Here is an 18,132-nt window from a genome sequence, read left to right as displayed (position 1 = left end):
CACTGCTCCGAGAAAGAGAGCGTATGCTCGGTAAGGAGATGAAATTGATTTCAGTCGATGATTCAACTGTTGAATTTTCTTGGGAGAACAGATCCCCTCCGGCTAACTGGTTAATGCATAGTCATGACTGTGGTGCTGCAGTCAACGGTGCCAAAAATGAGTTCCTCGACTTGTTTGGCGAGAAATTTAACTAAATTATATAGTCCTGCTGAAACTGAGCAGTTTCTGCTTGCATGAGAAGTTTTGACATTTTTGTTTTCATCCCACGTTTGTTAAGGGTGTCATTACCTGTGAATCATGCATGAATCCAAACCAGATGCTGATTCATGCTATTGTTACATCCCTTACTTTTTTCGTGGAATTATTTATTCTGTTTGTTTGCCAGTTTAGCTTTATTGTCTTTTGTCTAACTGGAAATCTCTTTCATCCCCTGTGGGAAAAAAAAAGGACATCTCAAGCGATGAGGAGCCGTGTTCTTGCACCAAGGATAGGCTGACCTCATTATCACAGTGTGTCCCAGTGTGTTAAGAAAACACCTCCACACGCCCACCCTCGCAGTCTTAATGGGCACTTCAGGACTGTTGGTAATTACTGGAAATCTGTTACACAAGTGCCTGGAAAAAGTCCACAGACCACAAGCGTGATGACTGGGACAGAGCCAAACATTCCATTTGCTGCCGTCAATGATGTCTCTGGATGTTTCGCGTCGTATTACTATCAGTCCTTTGTTTAACATTCTGCTTTAGTGCGGAGGGCAGAGCAGGAACTGGTACAAAGGTCGCCCTTGATTATCGCTGACAGGATTGGAGAGGGCTGAAACTTAATGTGCTTTGCCATCCTGTGATAGCTTGCCTTGTTTAAGATTTCTCTGTGATGCAAATATTTTCAGAACGTGGTACTCACCTTCATGTTGCAGTGTTAACAGTTATTAGAGAGATGAAGGTGGACTGTGGTATCCCCTTTACATTGCAGTGCAGTATTTGCATGGTAACAGTGGGGTTCTAGTTTGATTGTAAAAAGGTTATGATTAAAGCTGGGGTTGGCAAGATTCTAGAAACCACCAAGAGCAGTATCCAACGAAAAACAAAAACAAGCAAAATCCCATCAGTGCCACTCAGAAATACATGGACACTGGCCAGCAGGGAGATGTATCAGCAGCCATTAGCTTTGTTTGGACTAATAAATACATAAATAAGAAACTCTATTAAACACCAAAAGGCAATAATCTTATCAATACGAATATAACTCAGTCCGAAATGGCACGGCACTCACTTCTTACTGCCGTAGGTGTGTGCTTTGTGCTAACCGGGTTAGATTGACTCAGGGACTGTGTGCTTTGTGCTAATATATTAGCCACTGAAAGAGGGTGTTTCTGCCGCAGCAGCTCTTCATGGCTCTCAAGGGCTCTTATTTTATGCTACTTGGTTAGCGACTGTCAGTCAGTGTTGCTGCTTACTCCATCATTAGCTCAGAGGCCGCATGCTTTGTGCTACTAAGTTAGCCAGCTGCTAAAGACCGGGCTCAGTGGCTGTGTACTGTAAGCACGGCATATCATGGTAATCTAACTGCCTCATGTCTCACTCACATGGAAGAAAATCTAACAGCTAACATTTTCATCATCAGTACTTACCGCTGTAAAGCTAGCCTGTTATGCTAGCATGTGACTTGTTGCCAAAACATGTGTATTGTTACCAAAATGTAACTATTTTGCTATCTTTCGTGCCCCTTGACAACCCATTAAATAAAATTGTTAGGCCAGTTTTACCCCAATAGCCAAGCTATTACCCAGTTATTACTTATTTGTCATTACTAAATTACTACCCTCTTATTATCAAACTATCAGTATGGGAATGTTTTGGTCAAGGTCTTAATGGAGACAATATTGATTAATATTTGTGTGTCTGTGGTTTTGGTACTTGTTGGAGATACCTTCACCAACACAATGCCAGGGAAATTGATTAACCCCAGTCCATCTCCCTCCGGTGTCCCAGCCACTTCCACCAAATGTGTATAAAGTTGAAGCAGCATTCTCATCTCCAGTATCTCCTACGGTCCTTTGTTTCATATCCCTGGGAGGTTGGTTTCAGTTTATTGTCTGCATCTGTTGAATGGAAGTTATTTTGTCGTTGTTTGTTTTTTTGTGTGTGCTGATAGTGGAATAACGACATTTCTGTGCTCACATAATAAAGAGTAAGGTACTTCAGGCAAATCATCTCCCGAATACATAATACCATCTCCACCGGTACAGCACCCCGGAGATGCCATGCAGAAAATTTTTAATGAAAACACAGAAGCACAAAATCAACTATGTGCGACCTGGGAGTTGAAAAATAACTGTTAGCACAGTTTTTACCAGATGTAATCAGAATTTTATGCTACTATGATAAATCTGTTTCACCATTTTCCTGAGGTTTTTTTTTTTTTTGGTTAACCCTTTAATCTTTCGGGGACTTTGATAAGATGCTAATGTAATTCTCATTTTTAATGTACCTCTCAGGAGAGCACTTGATCATATTTACAGTTGGCCAGTTGCAGACAGACCTTGATAGTTGCAGCACATAAATTAGGAAAAATATTCAAGACCTCTGACCTTCAATTAACTGCCGCACTTAAAATGCAAACTCAAGCACCAGTGAAAGGCTGAATGCGGCTGCATGCAACCTTTCCTATACAAATGTTTTCACGGATTTTTTCACCCGTTAGATTTCACTGAATAAATTATCAGGCTGATATAATTACTCTTTTCTATCGTTGATAACAAATCATTTGAAATCATGAAAATTTTAAGTGAGGACGAATAATTTAATCTCCAAATAGGTCTTGTTTTGCTATAAACACATTTTTTCTTTCCCCTTTCCCTGTAGTCTCTGAGATGTTAAAACATCATTAATCTGCCAGTTTACTCCCGTGCTCTAAAGAGACAAGGACAGATGGTGCGTGTCTTTGACAAGAATCTGGACCCATTATACATGGATACGGTGCCCAGCAGAGGCTGGAATATTGTCAGTCACAGGTCAAGTGTAGTTTAACCAGCCACTTAAGTGAATATGTTTTAGGTGTTTGGGTTGTCGACAGTTCACGACAAGGTCGGCGTACATGATTCATAAGGAATTCATAAATTGAAATGAACGAAAGACCTGTACAAAGTGTGCAAGAACGATGTCACGTGTGATTCAATGCAAGAATAACACGCAGATTTATCAACAACTATCAATCATGATAGCTGAGCTGTTAATGATCATCTTCAGAGGAACATCTGCAGTTAAAGTCAAAGCTGAGATGTAATTTTTTTTTTTTTTTTCTTAAAGACTCTTCAATCACTAAGCATTCATTTTCCATTACCTCATTATGTTTGTGGCCTTCAAATTACACTGTGACCTTGTCCGTCATCAATATTAATATTAATGTCGGGTTAAAATATGTCTTTGAGGTGCCTCTTATACGTACTTAAATCCTAGATTCGCAACTCAAGGGTCGGGGACAAAATCAGCCTGGGTGTCCTGTGAGTGACTGGCTTTGAGTAACGCAGCGTGGGGCCACCGCTGTCTTCCTTTTCGAGCCCCGCACTGTGTTTCTATTTTCAGTCTTGTCACTTGCATTTAAAGCAAGACAAGAAGGTATGATAAAGTTTATTTTTTTACTACACAAACCTAAATAAGATAATTTCTGGTAAGAGAGTACATCCTCTCAACTTGATGTTGACTATCATATGTCATTTCTGATAGGGAAACATTTAAAATATCATGGTAGAAAATGTGTGTTTCTGTTCATAATGTAAAAGTGCCGGAATGACCTCTATCTTAGTAAATCACCTGTCTTTCATCATGTTTTGAGTGTTTAAGCGAGCTTCTGGACATCACCTCACATCGGACCCTCGCATGGAGTTAGGACTCGTGTAATGTTAGTGAATTGTGTCCAGGGAAAAAAAAACAATTCTACGCTTCCTGCTGTCTAGTTCAGGTTATTTCTCACAACGCAGAAGGAACAGAAATTCATAATGGCTGCTCTGATGCGCAGTATGCTCTGAGATGGCGGTGATTTCGGCTCGGCGGCCTTCCACCATCGCCCCATTTAGAGGAGAATGATAATCAAAGGGAGGGGGGGTGGCTCATTCTCATCCCGCCCAAGTGAGATTTAAAAAATGTCGAATCCCAAATACAGGCTCGTTCTCAGGGGGAGATATTTCAGCGGAAGAGGCTCATTCCCTGGAGTGGCTGGATGGCAGGAGCCTCACCTTTTGATAAGCCATCATGAGCTGTCTCTGCTCTCGATCAGTACACATCCACACCCTGCTGCCTGACTCCTGCTCCCTTGATTCTCTGCCTCAGAGATGGAAGGCGGCATCAATACTGTTTCCACACCACGCTGCTTTGAGAGAAGACCCATTCGCCCCCTGAAATCGATTAAGAATTCTTCAGAAATTGAAAACACTCTCTTAACTGATCAAATAAGTGAAGGGCCACAAAAGTTTTTCATTCCCTCGGGAACAAGTTTTGTCCCAGTTTTGAGCAACTTTTAGCATTCAGTGGCTTCGGAATAGAAAAGTCTCATGCAAAAGAGCAAATGAATATCTTATATATAGCTAAGCTCATTAGCTAAACCTTCTGAATATTGTGCAAGTATCATCATGGTAACGCATCACACACTTATGTAATGCTTATACTGTATAATGCAATCAATATGAATTTGTCTAGTTTACCATTAGACTGTCATCAGTTTAGATGTGTTCAGTCACTGTCACTTCATTTATTCATATGCATCAATTTAGCTAGATTTTAGACCAATATTTAGTTATGCTTCCCTTTATGGCACTCTCAATGTTCTTCACACATATCAAATGAGAAGGATATGATGATAAAAATATCACTAAGAGATAAAATGTATAAGATACTTACTTTGAGCAAATGTTGGCCTTGATTGTTACCATTTCATCTCTCCGTAACAACTGTCACATATTTTAATTCAAAACCTCAGGAGGACGGTGTCAGGTTATTCTCGAGGAGAAGTGGATCTGAAAATCCATCGACTCTGTTCATTAGTAATTCAGTTTCTGGTTTACAGCATCTGCAGCATCATTTGAGAAGAACAGATGAGGAAACTGTGCAGCTGGAGCAGTAATTCTTTGTTTTTTTTTCTCCCTGGCCTGCCTGTCAATATCCACGCCACCTGTCACTGGAGGCTGCTACATCTGTCAAATACCATTTTCTGTCACTTGAGCCTTAACCAATCTGAATTCAGTGTTTAATTCAATAACTTTATCCATCCTGTATCCACAGTGTGGTCATTAATGATCTTTCTACATGAATAAATCAAAATCAAATTAACTTTTTTCGCAGCAATGAACCTACTGAACAGTATTAAAGGTCAGGTTAAAATAATACATCTACAGAGCTTGTGGAAAGGTGCAGAACACAAGTATCTCTTGTCCTTAAGAAGATTATTATGATTATGAGTATATTACCTCTTTTTTTAATGACCTGGTCTAAAATTATAGTTTTGTTTTTCTCTGTGTAAGAATTCTGACAGCTGGTTTCAGCTCCTAACAAGGTTTGTCAGCCAGTAGCATAGCAGCATTGTTATCACGTAGCATCTGTGATCTGTCAACAACCAATAACCTTGCCAAAAACTTAAAAATTGCCGTAGTTTTACAGTATAAGCCCAGAATATTATACTGCCACATCAGTGTAAGTTAGGTGATGTTAGCATTGTTGACTTTGGCTAGTTAACATTAGCAATGTAAACAGTAGTGAGCTAGCGTTAGCAATGTGAATGTTGACTAGTGATGGCTGATGTTAGCAATGTAAATATTGGGTGGCTAAATATTAACAATGTGAATGTTGGCCTGTCAACATTAGTAATGTTAATATTCGCAAGACAGTGTTAGCAACATTAATTTTTGCTAGTATAAGCAACATTAGCTAGTGCAATGGACCTTGGCCAATACTTGAGTGAAGATTATATTTCATCTTGTCTCATAGTTAAGTAAGGGATGATGTATAGAACGCCGGTCATTATCGGGAAAATAAGTCCCGACGGGAAGGGACTTATTTTCCCGATAATGAGCGCCGTTCTATACATTATCCCGCTTATGACACGGCTACTTGCCAACATGAAAAAAAACTTCACACAGTGTGTCTTTTTACAATTTATTTGTTACCATTCATAGTGTTTTTAAGCAGAGAAATATAGTTTGCCCAACCGACGACAAAGACGTTAAACAGAACATTCTTTAGAACACAGCTGATCAGATGTCCGCTGAAACTCAAGTCCTCTAACCAATCTTTTAAAACTGACATGGCCCATAGCGTGCTCTTTTTGTTGTTCAGTTTGTGTCGATCCTCTATTTTATCAACGTCTCTGTCATCCAAAACTTTGTGCTGTTTTGCTTCTCCCTCTTCGCTGCTTTCCTCTCTATTTATTTTCTTGACCAGTGACGACAACTCAGCCTTTTGCCAAGAGTCGAGATCACCGTATTTTCCAAAAATATTAAAAGTAATGTTAAACTCGTGCATACTAGTAGCCTTGGAGTAAGTTTTTTCTGATATGACGTCTGAGTTACCAGTCTCATGGTTCTTTATCTATCCATCAAAAGATCTTTAAACTTTTAGGGGAATAATAATAATTAGAAATTGGCCGGCAATAGTCTTTGTCTCCAATCTGTTCTGATTCCAAGGTTGTTTTTTCGTTGTTGTCTCCGTTACAACACTGGTCGATTTTAAACAATGTTAGCCAGCTTCCAACAGTCTGCTAATTACCTTTTCAATGCTTGCATTCGAAATAACTCTCCTTGTTATCGAGTCATAAAACAATGATTTATATTCTCAGAAAAAGGGTTCATTTGAGGTGCACGGCGCAGTATGCATAAGAATAAAGAGATCAGGACATCAAAGTCATGCAATGAGTCTAATTTGAGCAAGCACTGCAAAAGATCTGAGCGAAAGTGTTTCACAGAAAGCAGGTAGTTTGAATTAATCTACTCTGCAATAAAATGAAGTGATCTGTCATTACAATCCACCCGGAGAAATGTGGCCTCTTGTAGGAAAGTGAAATTCAGCAGGTAAATTGGGCCATCATTGTTGGACTGAGGCGCAAAGGACAGCTGTATAGAATTTTAAATTATTCAAATAAGGGTGATAGTCCTTGAAAGTTCCTCCTCTTACGGCACATCTGAATTAAATGAATGGACACTGGCTTATGCATATACAGTATACTGTTTATTACAACGCTGTTATGTGCAGTCATGCAGCACTGATCCAGGAGTAAACAGATGTCATACCAAGGACACTAGAGGAGAACTGTAGGTGTTGTACATGTGCCATTACCTGAGATGGCACTCCAGCTGAGCATTTGTGTCCCATTGACTTTGAGGCATAGTATGATGAGCTAACGTAACGTGGAAGTGAATGGAAGCTTTATCTCATTACATGTAAGCAGTTGTGGAATCCGGCAGATGTTGCTTGTTAGTTTCATTCAGTTTGAATGATCTACAACAAATAGTGAGACACAGCTGTGTTACTTACTAAGTACAAGGGTTTAATGGAATTATTGCAGATGTTTTTTATGTGTGGGAGGATTTATGGTTAAGGACAGGGCGGCTAAGGGGAAGTTACTTCATGGAATTTATAAGAGTGGTAACTGCACTCCTGGAAGACTTCCAGAACAACTTCCCTCGAAGATCTTTGTGAGGATCAAATGAAAAACATAACCCTGTGTGTGCAAAACTGGAACATAAAGATCTGACGTCACAATTTTTAAATACATATTAATCTTTCTGGGTGGTACATTTGCCAGTCTTGGAGACTCACCTCTTAGAGTGTGACAATGAAATTAAACCGTTGTTGCTTATAATATTAATAACAAGTGTATTCAACATAGTTGTGATACACAATTCATATAATTCAGAAGATATTTGTATAGGATTGTGATATTGCCAGCATGCTATCTGAAGTTTACCACTGCAGAGGTGAGCAGATCCAAAATAAGAAATTAATTGCTTTGGTTCTGATTCTGATTTGTTGTGATTCTTCTGTAAAGATGTTGCACAATTATTTTAAATGTATTTCATTATCCCATGTAAATCCATCGTTCAACCCTTTCTGACAAGTCGGCCCTGCACGTGACACTCAGCCCATGTGTATTTGTTTATACAGAATATATAAATCTATCCAAAATCCTCACAAATATGTTTATTTACATCAGTTTTGATCCTAATGTACCCAGATGGGTAGTAAACAGTGCAATTTGCTGGGAACAATCTTCAGCAGTGGACTACTACACAGCAGCAGGACTGTGTGTGTGTTGGACTGACTCAGAATAAACAACCACAATGGCCAGAATAAATGTTGGTTTCTGCAAAGCATGCATATGTTAAAACTTTCCCTTTCTTTAGGTTCAGGTTTAGGTTTTCAGTGTTTACGTTGTGACAGCGCTGAGCTTATTGTCTGGATAAGTTTCGGCACAAAAAACACTTTATAAGGCTTTACGAACTTATCACAGTTTAGCTTAAAATACCTGTTTTTGGTCGCAACAAACGCGGCTGAAAATTGTCAGGAGGTCTCCTAAAAAAATATCAAGTGGTTGCCAGTTTGGCACCTGTAATTCCACACCATCTGTTCTGCCTGTGGATGTGAAAGTCAAGTTGTGCAACATGTAATGTGAACATGATATAATGCTTTTGCAGGAACATTTACTGCCATCATTTTATCTTGATGACTGCGCTGAAATAAACCTCTGTAACCATATTCATTGTGGTGAAGAAGCATGAATCGTACTGTTAAAAAAGCTACATCATTCTCGGGCTACACACCTGTAGTCGGTCGATTGAATTAATTCTTGGTGTTGGTATTTTTGTTGGATTCTTTAAGATATAGCATCTTGGTTGTATGCCTCCACACAGCAGTCAGGAGGTTCCCGAGCAATGGTGTTTAATAATGATAATATTTTTTGCAGTTTAATAGCACATTGAAGTTGACCTTTGACCTTTTGGATATGGAATTAAATCACTTCATTTTGTCCTATTAGACATTTGTGTCAAATGTGTTTTGAGACCTTTGACCTTTGACCATTCAAGTCTAATCAGTTCATCCTTGAGTCCAAGTAGATTTCATTTAACACTTCTGTTTATGCTGATTTTGCATAGACATGTCAAATTGTTACTAGTGACTGGAATATATTTTAGATTTTTTTTTTCATTTGTGACTGACAAAAAAGTGGCTGAATATACTTTAGAAAAGGACAAAAAGTAGGGGAAAATCTCCTCGATAGGATGAGTAAACAAAATTGCAGATAATACAATGGTCCACTTCCAACACGCAATAACATTCCACAGCAGTAGTGGGTACAGCAGCGTTGTGTGTGTGTGTGTGTGTGTGTGTGTGTGTGTGTGTGTGTGTGTGTGTGTGTGTGTGTGTGTGTGTGTGTGTGTGTGTGTGGAGATACTGTGCAGGTAATTTCTTCCTTTGTTGGTTTTATGTCTGGATACTGGCAGTGCAAAGAGAATTACCTGCTCATTGTTTGTTTTTTTTACACAGATAATGCCTGATTCATTTTATCAAGGGATAAATGTTGTTTGCATACTTCTTTTTTTTGCTGTTGTTGTTGGAAAAAATAAAGGGGACAGAAGCCTTCTTTGCTGCACGCTACAGAGCAGATATACACTGAACATATATTCCACGAAGGTGCTTCCATGCTGTGCCATGAGTCCTTGAGGTGCTCTTTAATAAAGTTAGCACCTAAGTAGACTTACGGTCAGTTTAATACACAAATCCTTGTAATGTATAATTACCTGTATTGCGTCCTTGTACTGTTTAAGTTTACAATACAGCACAGCTGATTTGTATGAAGACTTTAATAGTGTATACTTGGTGTTGGCAGTTGCTGATTTCGATACATATATACCTACTTTCTTTTCACATGCACAATGCATCCCTGAGTATTCATTCCTCTTTAACTCTGTCTACAGTATACTGAGAGCAGTGTAAAAGGCATACATAGTCCTCCAACGTGTACATACTTGGACATTGGACAACTCTATTCTGATACTGATAAGGGCTATGTGAAAACTGAGAACAAAGTCTATGACCAATCAAAACTACAGAAAGGAAAGGAAAACCTGTGCTGTATAAATCTGTTTTAGCAATAACTTTCCCTCAAATCCTGTTCTTAAGCTGAATAAGATTAGAGAGAAGAACAAGAAAGTCTCTGCCATATGAAGCTGAAGTTTGAGTCCCTCTGCAGGTGAGTTAATGAGTGTTTGAATACTGCACATTTTTGTAGCATTTACAATAAGCAAACCATATTTCAAGCAAATAAGTGGTTCACAGAGCTCCGTTATTGTTTAGCGTTATTGAAATATGTGCCTGTAAGCTATTTTTTTTATCACTTCAGATCAAAAACAATCCAGAGTGGCCTCGCTTCCACGATGGCAGGTGATAAAAGCGGAGTGCCATCACACTGAACTTGGCATCAGTGGCATTAAATTTCATGTACTCTATACTGCTCAGCCATTATATACAACTTCATATCCTCTTTGATTCAATTATGTTTGAGAAATGTTTTCATACAACTCAACTGGCAGCCTTGCTTAGCTTAAATTCATCTCTTTGTTGGAAGAGGACAACAGGGAGTCAATGGCTCTCTTCTGCCTGAGGGCTTTATATATTGCTTTTGAAGATTCCTCATGCAAACATGATGGGGTTCACATTTACATTCATGCAATTACATTAATCCAGAGCTATATGAATCAATTGCAAACAGTAGAAAACAACAGTAAGGGTTATAAACACTGGTTTAGAGGCCTTGAAGATCTTTAGCATTTTGTAATTGAACTTATTGCAACAGTTCATGGGTTATTCCCAGTGCACTGTTTTGAAATCAGAGTTTTGCATGATGTTTATCCTCTGTGAACATCAAACGATATCCATTAAGCAGCAGCCAGTTTACATTATTTGACAGTAATTATGTGTCGCAGGATCCCCAAGAGAAGTTTGTGTGTCCCATCAAAAGCATGATTATTAGGTTCATTTGCCCTTAAGTGAACCCTGATCTACATTTAAGATTATATTTTGTGACAAGAAATGCTGAAAATATCTGGGTAGTTCAGAGATGCTTTTTTAATCCCACCCATAATCTCTTCCTTTACCTAACACGTACTTTTGTTACCTACCAGGTAGTTTATTGCCTATACCTAACCTTTTTTTTGTTTGGGCAATTTAACATTGTTGTGTGTTGCTTAATCCTTACAAGGTAGCTAATTTTCTAAACCTAAGCAGGCAGTTTGTTGCCTAAACCTTACAAGGTAGTTTGTGTTCTTAAACCTAACCAGGTAGTATAATGTCTAAACCTGACCAGGTAGTTTGTTGCCCAACTGGACCAATACTTAACTAATTTTAAATACATGAAAACAATACATTCACAGTGTCTAAAGTAGTAAGTGTTGACTGGGGATGAAAATGAGTTGAGCATACTTTTAGGTCATGAAACCAACAAAAATGAACCAAAGGTCCATTCGAAATGTTGTCAGTTTAATGTAAACTTCCTCCGCTTTATTTTACTGACAGGCTGGAAGTTCTCAGTCATTAACAACACACACAATGAAGGCTAAAATCGATTGAGGAGTCCTCTGGAGATGTAATCCCTTCTTACTCTAATCTCTAATCAATGTAACAAGCGCGCCTGCCTTCTGTCAAAGTTAACTCTCCGTCCAACTGTGTTTACATAACACCATCTACATTGTTGGTTTTGCAACTCCTGGTCAAAAACAGCAGTGCTTCTTAACATATTTTGTTCATTTTTCAATCATATGCCCCCCCCCACTATACAGTACTGCTGAGACATAGAAAATCAATGTAGCAAGCAGAAAGTTTTAAAAATAATGAGATTGGATCAGGGATAGAATATAGAAATTGAACCTTTTGCTAATTTTGAGAATTCAGTGATTGGCTACCTGTGGAAGAGAGATATTTTGTATCAAACTGACATAATAAGAAAAAGAACATAAAAGGTGATGCCAAACTAAAAAAAACTTGATTAAACAACCTCCAAACTATTGAAACATTGCTCTGATCCAGAGCATCAGTCACATTTAAAACCTGGCATATTAATAATGTACTTGTGAAAAGTATATCAACACCTTCCTTGGCCCTATTTATGAAAGGAAAAAACCCCACAAAGAACAGACTAGCTGACCACAGAACAGAGCACACAAAGATTTAATCAAGAGAAAGCTCTTTTTCTTCTTCATTTGATAATGAGTGGCAGCCAACATGGCCGGGCATAGCATGATACACAGTCATCGCTCCTGAGTCGGGGTGTCCTTGTTCCTCTGTTGAGGGTGGCTTGCCCGGACTTAATGGGTCTGATTATGATTATCACTTGATTTGTAAAAGTGGTTTCATGGTAACCCGAACATACGAATAAGCCCCCGGCACATGCACGCAGTAAATGGCCTTGGAGTGCAATCTACGATACATTATATGTTTATTGATTTAATGGTACTGCAAATATATAGCAGTTATTTACTTTATATCAAGGGACATATATTAGCCATGAACAGTTGTAAAGGTTTATGAACACTGGTTGCAACTTTTTAACAGCTATCTAACAATCACAAATGAATTACACAGTATTTAATAACCTTTTACATCACAAAAAATAGTTGTTAAATAATGCTTCACAGTGAAAGAACTATTCACTGAAATGAAATGAACTATAAATGAATCTTGGTTATTTGGATGTTTGACCCATTTCAGTGTTAACAGTGTCCAAATAAATCTTTCTAACTCCCCATAAGTTCGACAGTGAAGTCTCGATCATAAGTAATTCACTAGTAGGTCGACATTTATTGACCCATGCAGGTTGTACTAGTGAACAGACAGACTTCATTTAAAGTTATTTGAACACTTTAAACCAGCTCTGCCCAAAGTTGGCCCTCCCTAAGGTTTGATTAGGCACACCAGAGCTTTCTAAAATAAAAATCACTGTTTATTTTTTTGTGAGGAGAAAAATGCACTTGGAATATGTCAGTCGCTAAAAATTGATCATTTTCCACTATCTAAGCCCCCAGAAGAAACTGCTGCCCCCTCTTTGCTCAAAACAAATAGGAGGCAGTATTACCGTTAAAGTAACCGTTAACTGCTGCAAAATGTAGCTGTCATTAGCCAGCTAGCTCATTTAGCCACACAGCTAGCTCGCTGGTTAGCATGGTTACTTCGGTATATATCTTTGCAGAGCCACACATAAACATCAGAACATCAGAACTGTTATAACACATCCTGTAGATAATTTTATTACATCTTTGAATGTTTTCAACTAAAATTCGTACCTATTGCACCTTTAACGATACAATTAGAATGTTGTTTACTTTTCTGACCTGTGGCCCATCATTAAATCATTAAGCCCTCAAACGGAAAGAGTTTTGCGCTTTTTTTACATAAGAATTGAGCATATATATTGTAATGAAGAGAGAATGACAGGAGAGCAAAGCATACCAAGATAGTGATTAATGTAAAACTTCCTCACTAACTGTCAATAAACAGTAATTAGGAGGTTATTGGGAAAGAAAATCTCAGTTAATGGCCTGGTGTCTGTAGCATATGGATATGAATATCACTATTAAGTGTTTTATAATCACTAATAACGCGCCAAAATGCTACTAATATGTATGCAAATAAGCAGCTAATTGATGGATAATGTGTGTACCCTAGTGTTACCATATGTTTCAGTATATCAGACCTCTGTAAAATGACATGTGAATTAGCATTGTGCATTGTATACAAGTGTAAAGTCTCCGGAGTGTTCTTGGACTGTCAGAGCAGCCAGACTCCAGCGCTGAAGGCGGTGTGAATCTCTCTGGCAGAGCTTCGTGATTGGCACCGGATGGATGAGCGCAGCCTGAGGCAGTCCAGAGTTGCTGGATATCAATCACTGTTGATAAATAGCCCTCTCCACTGAAAACAAATGTCCCCTCTTTTACCGCTGATTTAGATGAATCAGCCAAAGGACATCAACATCCCATTGGTCTGGCCGGCTCCCCACTCATCAAAGTACACCTGTTTGCCGTCTTTTAGTGGCGAAAACAAATGTCCTCCAAAGTGTTGGCGAGCCCATCGCCGAAATTCCTCAACTACAAAGTCACCTAGATAAAATGAAGACAGTCAGTCATTTCTTACATGTTATACAACGGCATATTAATTCTGCCAAAGTTTATTACTCCCCTCCCCCTCGCCCCCTTCCCCTCTTCCACTATCACTCATTCACTGGCCCTTCCTCACTCGCAGTACAAAGGCTGTCAGGGTGAAATCTAAATAGGTAATTATCTGGCTTATGTGAAGCACAGAGAGAGAAAGAGGGAGAGAGAGGCAGATCCTTGTGACTGGCCTGAAATCAAGCCCACTTCTCAGCACAGGCATATTAATTGCGGTCCCACCTTGTGTCTGGGGCTTTTATTGGATCCCCTTGTTTTCCCAAACAAGCCAAAATGAGGGCAGCTTGTTCCCTTCCCACATTCACCCATTGATTGTTTACTTAACAGGTTAGCATTTGAGAGGGCTGCTTCATCCCAGGCATTATTAATTGAGCCCGCGGAACTGACAATGAATGCAGATTTTTTTTTTTTTTTTTCTCACCCCTACTACTCACTTTCCTGTACGAGTGCATGTGTGTGTGTGTGTGAGAGAGAGAGAGAGACTGGCTGCCCTATACTTATCCTTGCGTCTCCCTTATTAAACGGGTGTATGTTTCTGGTGGCTTACTGCCCCCAATAGGCCACAACGGTGAAAACCAAATCATGAATGAAAACAGACTCATGCTATTGTCCGTCTCATTCTGTATTTGAGGTAGAGGCATTGAACATATGTTACCCATTCGATTCAATTCAACGGGGCTTTATTGGAATTGGAACACAGATGTTGACCGAGCCAAAGCACATGAGAAGAAATGTGATCGTCTGTGAACCATCTGATCTTGTTGTGCTTTCAACTTAATGCTGTTTTCTTCCATAAGCAGCTAATCATAGTCTTTGTGTCTGTTTGCTTTGTATTCTCTGTTTTTCAGGGAGGGGTTTTCAGATAAGCCTGTAATAGGTCTCTACCTCACCTCATATCAGTTTTACTTCTTTTTTAAAGCTTGTTGAAAAAAAATTTCTGTAAACTAAAAACTTAACTCAATAATAATCAAGGATAAATGTAGAACATATTACAGCATAATACAACATAATATTTTATTAAACTTTTATTTATATATATATATATATATATATATATATATATATATATATATATATATATATATATATATATTAAACAGGCACATTTACAGTTGGTTCATCGTTGAAAAATAAGGTATAATGAATTATAAAATGAACCGTTGTTAACTGTTATGGTTTTAAACCATTTACTAAGCACCTGTTCATTATAAAGTTGCAATTGATGTTCATAATACTTTGTAAATGGTTGATATACACTGTGCAGTTAAATGTAAATGTACTATTTATTGATAATAGTTATCATGAAGTTGTTTGTTTGTTTGTTTGTTTGTTTGTTTGTTTGTTTGTTTGTTTGTTAAAAAGGAGCCCCATTAGGTGAATGCACTTGGCAGCAGCTAGGGGTACAAAATCCAGCAAATCATATTCATAATATGCATCATAACATCTGTGTGACATTGTGTTCATTGCATGTGCACCTCACATCATATCAAGAATGAATACTGAGATACTATATTCAGTCAGAAGTGGAAGTAAATTCAAAGGAAAATTGACCTTGGAGCTCACTACAGTAAAAAAGCATATTTGTGTGGGTGCAAAAACTAATCATTTAAATGTCACGAACATATGAGAACACATTTATAAGAATGTACATGATTAACTTTTGCTCCAGCGGTCTCATACAGATTTAATTTGCGCTTATTTGCTTACTTTTTGCAATTATAACATTGCCAGATATGTCCTCGGTGATATAGATTAATTCATGATCATGCTAAATCCCATTTGATGATTCCGTTTAAACATTCATTAACTGTTTAAAAAATGCAAAGAAAGGTGCCCGGCTACTGAGAGCAGTGATGACCTGCCACAGGTGTAAAAATACTAGAATGAATTAACAGTGGCTGAATTTCATTTAGCTGCTTTGGTTTCAGGGCGCTGGTATTGTGCTCGGCATTGATTACAGGAACACTTGAGGAGAAGAGTGCCCTTTGGTGATGTAATCAGAAACACCTTTTCTACAGTGAGGACTCATAATGTGTGCTGTGAAAGACAACGGCTTGAGACATTTCTGTGGCCTCGTTTAGCCATTAGCTGCATTAGTCGTATGCCCATAAAACTGAATAAAAGCTAATAATAACTTATACTAATAAAGTTTGGTAAAAGCCTGTGACTACACAGGGTCGTACTACATATTCCAGCTCCATCAGATTAAAGATACGCAACCCAGACAGAGTTACAACATCAGTACGTCGTGGTGCACACGTGCTCCTTATTGATCACACATCACATCTAATTTCTCTCACAGTCGGCGTCTGTCAGATTTGCCTGAGGTCATACCATCTCACCTCCTGTCTCAGTGTGGTCCGGCGCCTCCTGACTGACTGGTAACAAATGATCATCTTGCTGGCTCCTCTCTGCAGCCCGGCTGAAATAGCCCACAGTGGCTGCTGGCTGCTGCTCCCATGCAGACCTAATGGAGGGGGGGAGAGGCGGAGACGACTGGAGATGGATTTCCTCTGTCATTCTCCACTCGAGCATGCCAGACTCTATTTGAAGAGATGAGCCATGTTTGAGTCCACGTCTCTAATTAGCCACGTAGGCCTTTGCCTTGCTCAGAGAGCTATTATACTGCCTAATAAAAGCCACTGCAGAGCCCTGAGAAGGAAATAACTAACACTCTCAGTTTAGATATGCCATTGTCTTAAGGTTCAAAATAAATGGGAGCGCGGAATTGCAGTTTGTAAGGATTTGCAAGTATGCTAATAGCGTTCGAAGGAGACGCGGTACGTATGCATGAGCTGGAGTGTCCCGTAACAATGAGAGAAACGCCAGAGAACTGGGTCTCAGATGATTAAGAGCTGCCTCTTTCCCCAGGCGTGTTTGTCTCCAGAGACACATCATCTTCCTGATAGTTTCTAGGCTGAGCTTCGGCCCTCCGACAGATGACAGAGAGAGACGCCCAGCTACTCTCCCTTTGTCTGGTTCAGGAGGGCAGGCCGCTGCATCTAGCTTTATTTATCTTACAAATGACTCTATCTCTAGGCGCGAGTGTTTGACTTCACAGCTGGATGATTGAGAGGGTGTAGAACTGATCTGATCTCCCCCACTCATCCTCTCTGCCTGTGTCTCTCGTGCAGACACTTAAAATTCATGAAGCCTCCTCCCATTAGTTCCAAAACAGGTATTTTTCTCCACTTGCCAGCTCTCATAGAACATGCCGCTAATCACATTTGATCTGGTCTGCGTTTCAGCTCCTATTCTATTAAAAGATACCTCCGTGTAATCAAGAAGCCGGTGTGTGTTTCTGTCTTTCATATCTATTTTTTTTTTTTTTTCCCTCAACAGACAAAAACATGATCCTTCATTTCCTAATTAACCAACACAGGGGTTTGTGGAGCAGGGAAAATAAAACGAAGCATAGATTGTCCTCTGAGTAGAGGCAATTACCACCTTCTCCTCAGCGGCACGTAACATCACAGGTTGCCTAAATAGTTGTTTCTTGTTTGTTGCCCTGATGTTTTCCCTTTCTTCTTCACTTGCCTCCTATGGAGACTGACCCATATGGAGGAGAAATGTCAAGAGTAAGGCAGCGAGCAAGATGAGAGAAACAGCGCGGGGAGGGAGACAAAAGCAGACTAAAGCCTGCACTCAGATCCACTCATGCAAGAAATGGAAAGAAAAAATAAGATCCACTCCTTTCCCTCCATGCTTCCCTGGAGAGGTCACCTCTTGTCACGGTTACACGCTGAAAGCGGTCAGATGTGTGAAAGATGCCACACACTCTTTCTGAGCGTTAATATGATCGCAGCCTAATTACAACCACAGAGAATATTTATAGCCGTGTATTGTGCAGTTGTGGTTAACAACTTCCAGGATTGCGTTTCACCTCTTTTGTATTGCCACTTCTGTGGAAGTTCAACAACCCCCTGCTG

General features: G+C 39.2%; 1 long non-coding RNA gene across 1 annotated transcript; it reads right to left on the bottom strand.

Annotated features, from left to right (window-relative positions):
* Positions 1-12,196: 12,196 nt before the first annotated feature.
* LOC119025942 lies at positions 12,197-17,715 on the bottom strand. The gene is made up of 2 exons (XR_005076969.1): positions 16,546-17,715; positions 12,197-14,134 (listed from the first exon to the last, which is right to left on the bottom strand). It is a non-coding gene; the product is annotated as an uncharacterized LOC119025942 (long non-coding RNA).
* Positions 17,716-18,132: the final 417 nt, after the last annotated feature.

This window comes from Acanthopagrus latus, chromosome 9, assembly GCF_904848185.1.
Source record: "Acanthopagrus latus isolate v.2019 chromosome 9, fAcaLat1.1, whole genome shotgun sequence".
Lineage (NCBI taxonomy): Eukaryota > Metazoa > Chordata > Actinopteri > Spariformes > Sparidae > Acanthopagrus > Acanthopagrus latus.
This window is presented reverse-complemented; position numbering and strand designations above follow the sequence as displayed.